Genomic DNA, 12,812 nt, shown 5'->3' with positions numbered 1-12,812 from the left:
TTTTTGTATGAAAAATTGACAAACACAAGCATCAACTTGAAGCACACAAATATGACCGGGATGGACGTACAGACGCCAGCGTATCAAGCTACTACATTATCACAACTTTCTTTAATAGATTTTTAACCTCATCTCTAACGTAGGTATAAGGTTGAGTGTTGATTAGAAAATGGGTGTAGCTTGATGTGCTGCCTTTAGCAGGGAGAAAGGCACGGCAATGGCGTCTCCGGTTAGTCAAATGTTCTAATGTTTATAAAGTATTTGTTTATGTGGAATGAAATATAAATACTAATAATTAATGTTCTGCGGTTTTGGTTGAAGCGTGATTGCATAGAATTTGAAGTGCATAACAATTTACGTGTCTGTGGCTAAATCAAAAGCATCTAAATTAAATATTTAGATTGACAAATAAATGCGATTGTTATTTTTAATTATCAACTAGTGCATTACTGTTTTCAATACATATGTTATGAAATTAAAAATATGTAACTTATGTACTTCGAAATATACCACAGAAAAAAATACTAAATTTTGCGGAGTTTTTTAATAAGCCATGTTGACTTAGGCTTACCAAATACCTACCCCTACAGTTTTTACTACGAAATTCCAAATATCTTTTACATGGATTATATTTTATATTGTAGTATCATAAATTCTATCTCACATAAAACCATCCACACTAATAAGAAAACTACTACCTTCCAGGCAAATTAACAAAATAAATACACCATCATCCAATATTTTACACACACGGCCAAAAAAACGGCACAGCACATACCGAATTAAATTTACATGAACGCCCACAAAAAGGCTGACTCTTTTTGCTGACCACTATAGTGTAGAGATTGTTACCATTTGCATTCTAAATTACAAATAATGGAATTGAATATTTTAAGCAAGGATGAATGAAAATAGTGGAGATGCCATAAGGTAGGTCAGGCGCCTTCTTGTGGGTCAAGCAACTTACGGTAAGCGTGATCAGTTACTAGAACTAATCAGACGTTTGGGTTTTTTGTCAAATCACAACCAGACTTTTTGATTGATTGTTTAAAGTAAGTACTTATTTGTTTAAATATAGATTTTCTATTTTAAGTTTAATGAATGTAAAGTACGCCTGACATGGCAAAACATATTGAAACTGTAAATAATATTGTAACACCTTTATAACATATGTTTTTTAACAAATAAATTTATCTTTATCTTTATTGGTGATTTAATTTTGAAATTAATGGTTTGTTTCCGAAGAAGGCGTGTAAGGGCAGAGCTAGTAACGTTCCTCGTCCCCCGAACACCCGCATGTTGTCGCGCTACTTTCTTAGGAGATTTTGCGTTATGACATCTCCACTAGTCATTTTGTTCTCCATGGTTTTAACAATGTTTTAGTAACAGCTGAATTTTAATGCAAAACTGCCAACACTGGAAATAAATGGTTATTGATCATATTAATTGGTGTTCATTTTCATGTTAATTACGTTAGTTTGTGTTATGTTATTTGATATTTTAATTATAAATATTGTTTTCGCGATTCGTGATATATTGCGTTTGGCAAAGCAGGCTTGTTTACAAATGTCTTTATTTATATTTACCTTGTTTCTGGCAAATGAACATATGTTTAGTGTCGACACTATTATTTTGTTTTTAATTTGTATCTATTTATTTACCAAATGATAATATAAACTTAGTACAAATACCTACACCAATATATTCGTACTTTAACAGACATCTTCAGGTACTAGGTAAAAGTAAGAAAACGATAACCTTTTTGGAAACTAAATCAACTATATCAACATTTATATTAACTTGGTTGAGGTGGTCAGATAGGCAGTCGTTCCTTGTAAAACACTAGGCAGATGATTTATAAGACTAGGGACTTACTTACCGATGTTTTAACGAACTGAACTCATCATGTCCCGAGCCTTTTTCCAACTATGTTGGGGTCGGCTTCCAGTCTCACCGGATGCAGCTAAGTACGAGTGTTTTTACAAACTGAAATGAAAACAAGAAAATAATCCAATTCAAAATAAAAATGTTCATGAGCACACTCATAAATAGTATTAAATAGTATGCAGGCATTCTTGTTTCCATTTGGTAAATTTATGTAGGCAAGGGGTACTAAAAGATGAAATATTATCTTGGAGCATTAACTGCCTCAGGTGTGAAAAATGTAATGGCCCCTATTATATGAACTACAGTGTAATTTTTGGAGTGTAAGAATAACATTGTTGTAAAAATAAATTTATTCGTGTAGGTTTGTGGTAGTCTTGGTTGGGGAAGGAAAATGGGAAACCCTATTGGCAAGACTTTACTGTCTGTCTGTCATTAAGTTGTTTGTAATGTATCGTGATACTTAGACAGTTGAAATGTTCATCTACATATAGATGATCCATTTCTGTTCCTCGTATAACAACAAATAATAAATACCTACCAGACTAAGGGCCTATGCCCACCACGTTTTTATCCTGCAGAGCAGTTTGTTGTCGTTTGTATCGATACAAACAAACGCGCGTCTGTATTTATACAGGTGTGCAAAGGTCTACAGGCTGCGTCTGATTTGCGTGCGTATCGCGTCTGTATCGCTGTACGCGCGTCGACGGCGCGTTTAAAAAACGTGGTGTACATAGGCCCTAAGATAAACACGTATTTTAGCAGACTTCCATAAAATGTGAATTTTTTTATTGATAATGGCTAAAGGTAGACGCTCGATATAATCACAGAATATCAAGTACCTTGGTGCTTATATCACTTTCCCTATATAACTTAATTATATAAGGTGGCTCTCATAATTAAAGCGGACGAATATAAAAACTACCTTCGTGGAATTCCGAACTGCAAAATAACATGCAAAGAAACTCGACAAAGTTTTAGGTATAATCCGTCACTATGTATATAAAATTAGCTCAATTAGTCTCGCTACACAAAAATAGCTTTAATACCTCACCGTTCATAGAGCATAAAATTCCAGACACAAAAAAGAAACTTATTATGAACATATTCTATTCCACTTACCGTAGAGTTTTTAACAAGTCAAAGACCTGCCGTTACTTTGATGTTTTAGAAAAATAATATTAAGATACTAGTTTTCTAGACTCTGCTTATATGCTATTGACATTATCTGTACTAAAATAATAACGACTTCTTGAATTCACAGCTGATATTTCAGCGTTGGCGCTTAGACATGTTTCATCAAAATGGATTTACCTATACCTAAAAAAACTGTTTAAGTAATTAGCTATTTTGTCAAAACAGCGGGAGGTATTTCATTTTCAAGAGAGACTGATCATCTAGGGTAGACTTTTTTTCTCATTTCGTGGTTCCTATTTGTAAACACCCATATGAATGAGATAAATAGAACTCGGAAACCTGCAGTATAGTCACTACAAAAAAAATAGTGCGACACGGACTTTTTTGGACCTTAACTTTTACTACATTATTCTTTTTTTATAACTGAGAAAATTATTTGCCAAAACGACTTAATATATTCTTTCTTTAAAACGTGAGAAATATTTACAAAAATAAATAAGACAAACCGACTTAATAATATGCAGTTTTTGCAGCAGCACATACATATGTATAAAAACGTAAGTAAGCACCTATTTTGCATTCTGCTCGCTCCCCAATTTTAATATAGAGATCGTATCTAAAGATATGAACATCTTATTATATCTTGTAGGCTCATCAAATGGTTGCGTCGCAGCTAGTTATTGAAATAGTATATTTTGTATTATTACTAAAAACAAAATTTGTGTAAAAGACAACTTTGGAAAACGAACGTAAACGAGTAGTTTAAAAGCGTTTTTGTGTGTTTTCAAAAAGATGTTTCAATATTAGACAGCGATTGAATTTCGTGTCGATCCGGGGACGCCACGCTAAGCTGTCTTACTAGATAATAATTTAGAATAAGATACATGTAAGAATTTTTGTTATGTATGCTGTTCCCTAACAGGGTGCACAATTATTCTTAGCTAGCTAGCCTATAATAACACCTAGTCAAAAAACTTGTGACAGGCTTAAAACAGGCTAACAGATAAAATAATTAATTGCTAGGTACTCACAGGTGGCGCTCGGCGAGTTGTGTGATGAACTATAATAAGAAGGTTGAAAATAAGGAAAATACTCCAAAGCCTGAAACAAGAAGAAAACTCTGATTTAAACTTAAGGCAAGGTGGGAAAATCACCTTGTTTCTCACAAGTTCAATTATTTTTTTTGCCCGGTTGTAACTAAATCCTAACGATTAAATCTACATTTGTACAAAATTGAAACAAAATTTTGGATTACACTGTTCGAATAACATTAACAGTACCTACCCTTTAATTACAACGTTAGAACATAAAGTGACGTCTAGTCATTCATCAAAATATCTGATTTCAAATGATGACTGCCACACAGTGCCCGGGGCAACTATAATAATAAATGAATGTTTGCTGCAAATAATGTTCAGTGCACTGAATTGTAATAGTACCCACGTAGGTATATCATAATATTATTATGTACTTGAATCTTTAGTTTTTAAGCTTATGTTGATCGATCTTGATTATATTATTATTAACCATAATGTGTGAGTACTAAGATTTTTATCTTCTACGTGCAGTTGATTACGTTTATTTGAGATTGTAATGACAAGAATATAGACAAACCGATTTAGCACGATTTTCTTTACTTTTACGACGGTATTTACATCACAACACAAATCTAAAGAGTTTGTATTATCGTAATTACTTAAGCGCGTTAACCTTAGGTATTTGGTGCAAATCTGATTTGAATTTCTCATTGATAGATAAGTAGCACTTTTACCTACCCAGAGTAGGTAATTATTATATATTTCTTTCTATCCAAGTGCGTGAAATAGTTGTCAAGTTAAGCGGGTGAAAACGCTGAAAGAAGCTATTTGAGGGTACTTACAAAATCCGATCCGAATGTTGTAGTATCGGTAGCATTTTTCACACTCCAATTCAAAGTAAAAGTAAAAATCTGTACCCCACACATTTATTAGTACCGACACCGAACTTTAGCGAGGTTTATGCGCCAACCAAACATGAATGGAACTAAAAACACACAAAAAATCACCACTTATTGACATTCGAACGCTACCACAGTCGTCCATTTTGTTTTGGCGGGACGGGCGCGCCGCCATCTTAGTTTTTTTACTTTTTAAAAGCGGCCACAGTAATTGACAGATGCGGTCTTCGATTTGTGATCTCTTTGCTCATATCTTCGAAGTAATTTATGCGGTATTTAATTTTAAGTGGCAACCGGAAAGTCAGGACCTTATTTATGATAAGATTAAAACTTATATTTTTGGTTCCCATTGCATATCTTGATTTAAATTAAAGGGGATTACGTCCTTTGTATTTTAATACTTACAGAATGTTTTATTTGTGGTTATCAATGTCGAGTGAGTTAATTGTATAAGATTGAAAGGTATTTAATTAAGCTTGATAAATAAGAAGGTTTGCCTTGTTTGGGTTTTGAGACAAATTGCAGGAATTGCCTGGTGTAATGTTTCCTTTAATGTATTGCAAGCTCAATAAATCGTCCCTTATAGTTAGTATTGTACCTACATACTTCTATATTTATAATGGGTTTATTATCAACTAGCTTCTGACAGCAGTCTTCCTAAGGCGATTATTTCCCATACCTAGATAAAAAAACGTTTATAAGTTATTCTGCTATGTAAGCTATATTACCGCCAAGTTTCAAAATCCGCTCAGCCGTTTGCACGTGAAGAAGTAACAATCATTTAAATACATAGGACACTTACAAGCCTTTAAAAACAAATGAAAGATTCTGACTCAATGACCGACTTCTGACTTCTGACTACATAAACATTCGCATACATTTACCTACTTCCTCAGACAAAGTTCCTTACTCATAAAGCTCTTTGGAGAATCGTCTCCAATTGAGTCCCCTACGTAGTTGGATCCTCCTAGTAAGTTTTACTACTAGGTGTGTGTTTGTCGATCCTTCTTAGTATGAGTAATTAGATGTTTCTATCGAGTGTTGACACCTTAGAATTTAATGCGTTTTGGAGTCTGTTTATCTAAAGTTACAGCGGGATTGGTTGTTGTGTGATATTTATGAACTTAGTTATTGGTTTTGGTACTTATAAAGGTTTGAGACTTACTGTACTTAGTGTGATGTAATGGCATCCACGGCCGATTTCGGCCACGGCGGGCGGTTGTTCTCTTTTAAGGAGATCTGCCAGCTGCGCAGGACATATTTTAGTGCACGAGCATTTGCGCAGACACAGGTGCACTCACTATTCCTTCACTCTCATAACCCGATGGGACGGCAATGGGACATTTACGTGCTCTCCGATGCGCGGGTGAATCAATCACTAACTTCCAGACTACGGACTGCTTTGTGAAAGTTTAAGAAAACCTACAAAGCGATTTCGGCTCGACCCGGGAATCGAACACGAGACCTGCCGCGCTTGCGACCACTAGACTAACGAGGCAGTCATGATACGTTTGATACTTAGTACTTAAATCACTAGAAAAGACATATTTCAGGAGGCGAGTGAAACCGCTGGTGAAGTAAATAATATTGGAAATGCGAAACGTCTCGACTGTCTGTAGCACTTTTACACGAAATTTTCTTCACCAATTTATTTGATAGGCACATACTTACCTACTTGATAATCTTGAGTCTGAGAAAGGATATAGGCTACAGACTACTTTTTAAGCAGCTGAGGGAAGTGGTTCTCTCGGAATGAAGGTGGAATCGCGGAAGACTGCTAGTATTAGATTATTTCCTGGTAGTTTCAATCTGGCTTTCGAGAAGTTATTCTCAGCAATGTTACTTAGATTTACTATTCTGTTTCTCTGTTTCCTTGAAACAGGTAAATACTGGGTTTCGTTCGATTCGATTCTAGCAAGTGCTGGCCAAAGGCCAAAAGCAGAACAATTTAAAGTAAATTGTGAAAATAAAGATTATGTATTATCTTAAACACACAATATCCGTATGTTAAATGAAAAATATATAAGTAAAAAAGTTAAGATGAATACCAAAAGTATCGGAATACCAAAGACCGTCAGTGTTGCCAGCAAAAAAATCAAACTACGAGAATGCCGAGTGAAACTTCATACAACTTGTATCGGTTTTTCTTACAAAGAAAACTTTCCTGAGAGTTTTTTTCGTACACACTGACAGGGAGAGCGTACGGCAATTTATGTTAAAAAAGGATTAACACGAAAGTCAAAGTCAAAGCGGGTGAAAATAAATGATTTTTAAATAAGTAAATAGAAAAGGGGATGAAGTTCCTTACTTTAACAAATAAACATACCTGTCTGCCACATAGGATTTGGTTAGGGAACCATGGTTTTTCACTTACAGTGCTTTCACATAAGCGACTTTAATCGAGCGTAAACGCATAGTTTGTTCAGTCATTTAGGTTCGCATAAAACGCTTGTATGAGTGGTGTTTTTTGCAGACCAGTTGAAATAAAGAGTTTTATTTTAATCAAGCCGTTTTTCCGCGGTTTCACCAGCGTGCCGTGGGAACTACTGCTCGTACCGGGATAAAATAGCTAAAACATGTTACTCGTGAAGAATTTAGCTTTCTTACAGATAAATATTTTTTGAACCGATTCAGCTGTTCCGGAGCCTTTAGGGTACAGGCAAACAAATCATTTTTTCCTCTTCATTTTATATTAGTATAGCAAATCACCAACAATAGTACCTTGCCTTTACTGCGTGAAGTCTCAGGTACGATACCCAGGATCGACACTTACCAGCCATATCAGCTAGGAGGCAATGTTAAACCCGTGTGAGAGTGTGAGAGTCAAGAGTGACGTTATATGGAGTAACGTGCAGGCTTAACTATACCCCATATAACGTCACTCTTGTCAGAAGCCATCGGGAGGGGTTTACTGTAAGCTGTAGGGTTAGTAGACTTGACGATGTCATGTCAAGTCGGTTCATTTTATTTATTTTATGTTTGGTTTTGCTGCCCCTAAGATAGCCAGAATTTGTGCACCGTTGACCCGTAGTTTTTTGTCTGTAAAATAACTTGAATGAGGTGTTCCAAAAGATGAAAACGTACTTTTACCTCTATAAGGGATTTATTAGTTTTCTTTAGATACTTTACTAAGCTAAATCTACTCTTCATAAATAAGGATACTATAAGAATCTGGGTAGGTGTTGAAAACATTAAAGAATTTAAGTTTATTATAATTTTATCTTATTAAACGCTGAAGAGTTTGGTGGTTTCCTAAACGTGCAAACCTCAGTAACTATTTGTTTAATTTGAGAAAGTATTTCAGAGTTTTTTCAAACCCATGTATAGGAAAGCTACAGGCTACCTTTTATCCAGGTGCATGAAGTAGTTCAAACAGGAGATCATCTAACAAGCTTACCAACATTACTTCACATGTGTACAAAACCTATGACCCGTCGATAAGATACTGAAAGGAAAAAATAAAATACACAATGATACACCAGAGGGATGCAAACTAAAACTAACTCTTATAACTTGCACCGTAGAGTTGAAAATCGCCTGGGGACTGTTAATAGTTTTCAAGGTAGCTTCATCAGAGGAGCGTAGCGGATTGCTTGATCGACTAGCGTAAATAACTTTGTTCATATATAGCATGGAGAACAAAATGACTAGCGGAGGTGCCATAACGGAAAATCTCCTAAGAAAGTAGCGCGACAACATGCGGGTGTTAGGGGGACGAGGAACGTTACTGTCTTCGCCCTTTTTGGACCCGCCTATTTTTGTAATACCAGAAATCGTTGACAGATGTCCCAAAGAACACAAATACTTTGTTAGTTCACTCGTAACTGATCGTTTTGGTCATGCTCACCGTACGTATTTGACCTACAAGAAGGCGCCTGACCTACCTGCATTATGGCATCTCCGCTCATCTTTCCTTAGTCCGTGGTGTATATTGTTTATTCAAGCCTTTGATATACAAAGTTTGCAGGAAAACGCAGCAATGATGTTCGGAAAAGATTTCTGATTCTGGGAAATTCTTCAGGAGTTTATTACAGTGGTATCAATGAACAAGCACATTTAAATTCGTTTATGAATTGCGAGAATCGATCCCGGTCTTGCAAATTGAATCTTTGTTAATATTAATATAGTAAAGCGGCAACATTTATTTATTTTGTTTGTATCCCAAGGGCTCCGAAACTACTGTAAAGATTTCAAAAAAATATTTATCCGGTAAGAAGCTACAATCTTCCTGAGTAACATAGTGGTTAAGATATAAGATACTAACCGTTTTCCCGCGGTTTTCTTCGCGTATAAAATATAGTCTGTGTTACTCAGAGAGAGTGCATTTTCTAACAGTGAAAGAATTTTTCAAATCGGTCCAGTAGTTTTAGAGCATTAATGGTACAAACATAAAACCGGCCAAGTGCGAGTCGGACTCGCGCACCGAGGGTTCCGTACAAATCCTGTATAGCTAAAAAGTGAGTCTCGCGCCAACCATTCAATTTAGAACAATCATAGTTATGGTAATTTCGTGAGAGTCAAAATAGTTAATATTTTTTATTTTATAATATAACTAAATTGAGAGTACTGGTAAACAGTGAAGGTTTGGAGCTGATTTGATTATGGAGACTACAGAGAGTCGAGGGAACTCCTGAACGGTATGTTGCAACTACCACGTGTTTGGGCTTATTTTATTCGTAGGTATTGGCGAAGACTTTCCACATAGATAGGTTTGACTGCCATTGTGGGATCGATAGCAAAGATCAGATATAGTTATGGGAACTCCTTTACAATTTATAACGTAACCTTGTGTTGGAGCTTATTTTATTTTAGGTGATGAGAATTCACTACTAATGGGATCTTTTATTTTTGAAGGATTAATCTAATGAGCCCCAGTTTCAGGTTTTGTTCGAAACTGCCTGACGACTTGTAACTGTCGAATTGTAACAACGACTGCTAGAGAGTAGGATTCGGGGCTGCTGGCTTTACGTTTCTAGAGCCTTGACAAAAGTGTAATTCTGTCCCTTTCTTTGTTTTATAAAGTCGGCTTTATTTTATTTTGTAGCATTTTACAAACAAATCCAACTTCAAACATATAAAAAAGCAAGAAAGAAATTAAAAAGATGTTAGGTGCATCGGTCTAGAAGTCGGTGTCTAGAGGATGCATCTATATTTATTTAATCACCGAGATCTAGACCGATGCATATAAACAGTTTTCTTGCTGTTTTTAGAAGTTGTTTTTATTTTTAACTTTTGTGAAAAGTTCTCGTCAATACGAATAATATAAGCCCAAACACGACGTAACTAAAACATACCGTTGAGGAGTTCTCTCGACTTTCTCACGTCTCTATCATCAGGTAAGCTCTAAAACTTCACTGTTTGATAGTATCACCAGACATACAACTGAGAATCAAGTTGTAATCCTATGCATGCCTACAATTTCTGATAGTTGCCCTCGATTTCTCAGGATTTCCATCATCAGATCCTGACCTGATGACAATGGAAATAAACGAAGAGTATACTCTTTCACTACAAAAAAATGATTTCTCAAATCCGTCAAACTTGATCGTTTAAATTCCCCATTATTAATGAGGAAAATATTTGATGTTTACACCTGATTTTCTCTAGATTCCCATGGTTCACATCGATGCGTCTAATGCCATAGTAAATCAGAGCCTTTATCATTATACTGTGCTATATTTCGCTCGTATCCGCCGTGGGTATGGTTTCCATACTAAGGTGCCCAATGGCCTTTGAATGATTTAACATTTTTCACAGTTTAGAGGCAATTATATTTAGGAAGTGTTTGATATGAATTTCAACTTTAATATCTCTACGCGTTCATGTGAAAAAGGGTAGGTAGTAAGTTTATAATTATTAAAAAAAATATTTTATGTCATGTAAGCGCAAAATAATATTTTAATATTTTATGTAACTTCAAATTTATCATTTTCGCAATTTTTCTTTATCTGTACTATATAACGTTGCTTCGTGCCCAATTTCAGCATGTCGATTCTATAAAATATCACAACTCACTTCGACATCACTCTCACTTCGACTTCGATCTAAAGGTGGAATTCCGTGGACGCGACAATAGTCAACCTATGAAAATGTATGGCACCGTTGCCGAGGCCCGTGACAGTCGCGCGCGGCCGACGAATTTCGTAAGCTGCTCGCGGCATTGTCAACAATTTAATTCTGGTTTTACTAAAATTCTATAGATGTTATTAAGCGCTAGACCATGTTGAGAAGCGTACGGCCGCGAGCGGCTCACGAAATTCGTCGTCCGCGCGCGACTGTCGCGGCCCTCGGCAGCGGTGCCATACACTTTCATAGGTTGACTTTTGTCGCGCGCGGCTGCGACAATCGCGACCCACGGAATTCTACCTTAAAGTTTCGTGATTGACATTGTCAAACTACACTAGCGCTTCACTATCGAGCGTGTTGACAAGTTGAACTAAATTAAAGTCGAGATTTTGACAGATCTGCCAAAATCTGTCTATCTATAGGGGAGGTAGGGGAGAGATGGGCAGTTGGGAGACATGATGAAATCAGAATAAAAGGGGGGTCCTTTTATTCTGATTTGATCATAGTTTTTTTTTATTGGGTAGTTTACGTTACCGACTGGTAACGGTGTTCATCCATAGACTTTCTGTCATTTCTGTGAGTTGTCAAGAACAAACACTCGTAAAAGTACTTAAATATTTTGTTGCGGTTTCGGATCGTTATAAAGAGAAAACTAATGAAAGGTATGTGTATTTTCTATTATTAATGATTGATTGTCAAAATTTCCAGTTACGATTATAGTAAGTCGATGCAATCCACACCTATTATACCTCTAGAAGAGGTACTACAGCAATAGTTTATGGGCCCCACGTTTTTATTTTAGTCTAATATGACCGGGACCACCGTAGGTTGACAGGTAAGTAACTATTTTTTATTTTCTAGTTTTCAGTGCACATAAGATAAAACCGTTTTAGTTAAGTTTTTTTACCGATTTTTTTTTTATAAACTAAGTCAAAAGTGTCCAATGCTCCCTATGGTAGGGAGGCTTGGACATACCATGTAATGTATAATTTGTAAATTTTTGTTCTTCTTCTTCAGCGAAAATTTGTGAGGTTATAAATCTGCGCTAAAAATCCTTTATAAAATCTTGTTTCAGGTACCGTTGCCAACTTGATCTAGGGACTCCATATTTATCAGCTGTTAATTTTATTTTTTAACCTTTTGATACCTCTTGTATTGCTCGTTATATTAAATCTTTAAGAATTTCCCGTCGCAAACCATTCTTTTAACCCCGACGCAAAACGACGGGGTGTTATAAGTTTGACGTGTCTGTGTGTGTGTGTGTGTATGTGGCATCGTAGCTCCCAAACGGATGTTATAAACGATAAACCCTATAAAAAGCAAAAAGTAACTTTAAACACTACGTAAGTACCAACTAAAGCATGTCAGACTAAACAAAATTTTGACGTGTCCACGGTTTTATTGAAACCGTTTAAATATCTCGTAATGTTGAAACTGATTGTAATTTTTAGGATAGCTCTTTGATTTTATCTAGCCAAACATAAGAAATGACAATAAAAGTTGATTATCTGTAAAATCTGAATTTTTTATGCAATAAATGTGAAAAAGTGCCCATCCCTCCCCTACCTCTCCTAAAGTATGAAATGACATTACGAATCGAAGTGAAATGCGAGTTGTTGATCGAATTTTATAGAATCGCAGGACAGGATTCTGAGTTTACGGGAAGTACCTTGTAGGTTTTGATTCCCTAGCGTGTGACGGAAATTCGTCTAAGGTGTCGGTATAACTGCTGTATCTTTTGATCGCGTTAACTTAGAAGTTTGATTTTTTCACTGCCTAAAGGGACAAT

Source organism: Helicoverpa armigera, chromosome 28, assembly GCF_030705265.1.
Source record: "Helicoverpa armigera isolate CAAS_96S chromosome 28, ASM3070526v1, whole genome shotgun sequence".
NCBI classification, from domain to species: domain Eukaryota; kingdom Metazoa; phylum Arthropoda; class Insecta; order Lepidoptera; family Noctuidae; genus Helicoverpa; species Helicoverpa armigera.
Note: the sequence above shows the minus strand (reverse complement) of the source record.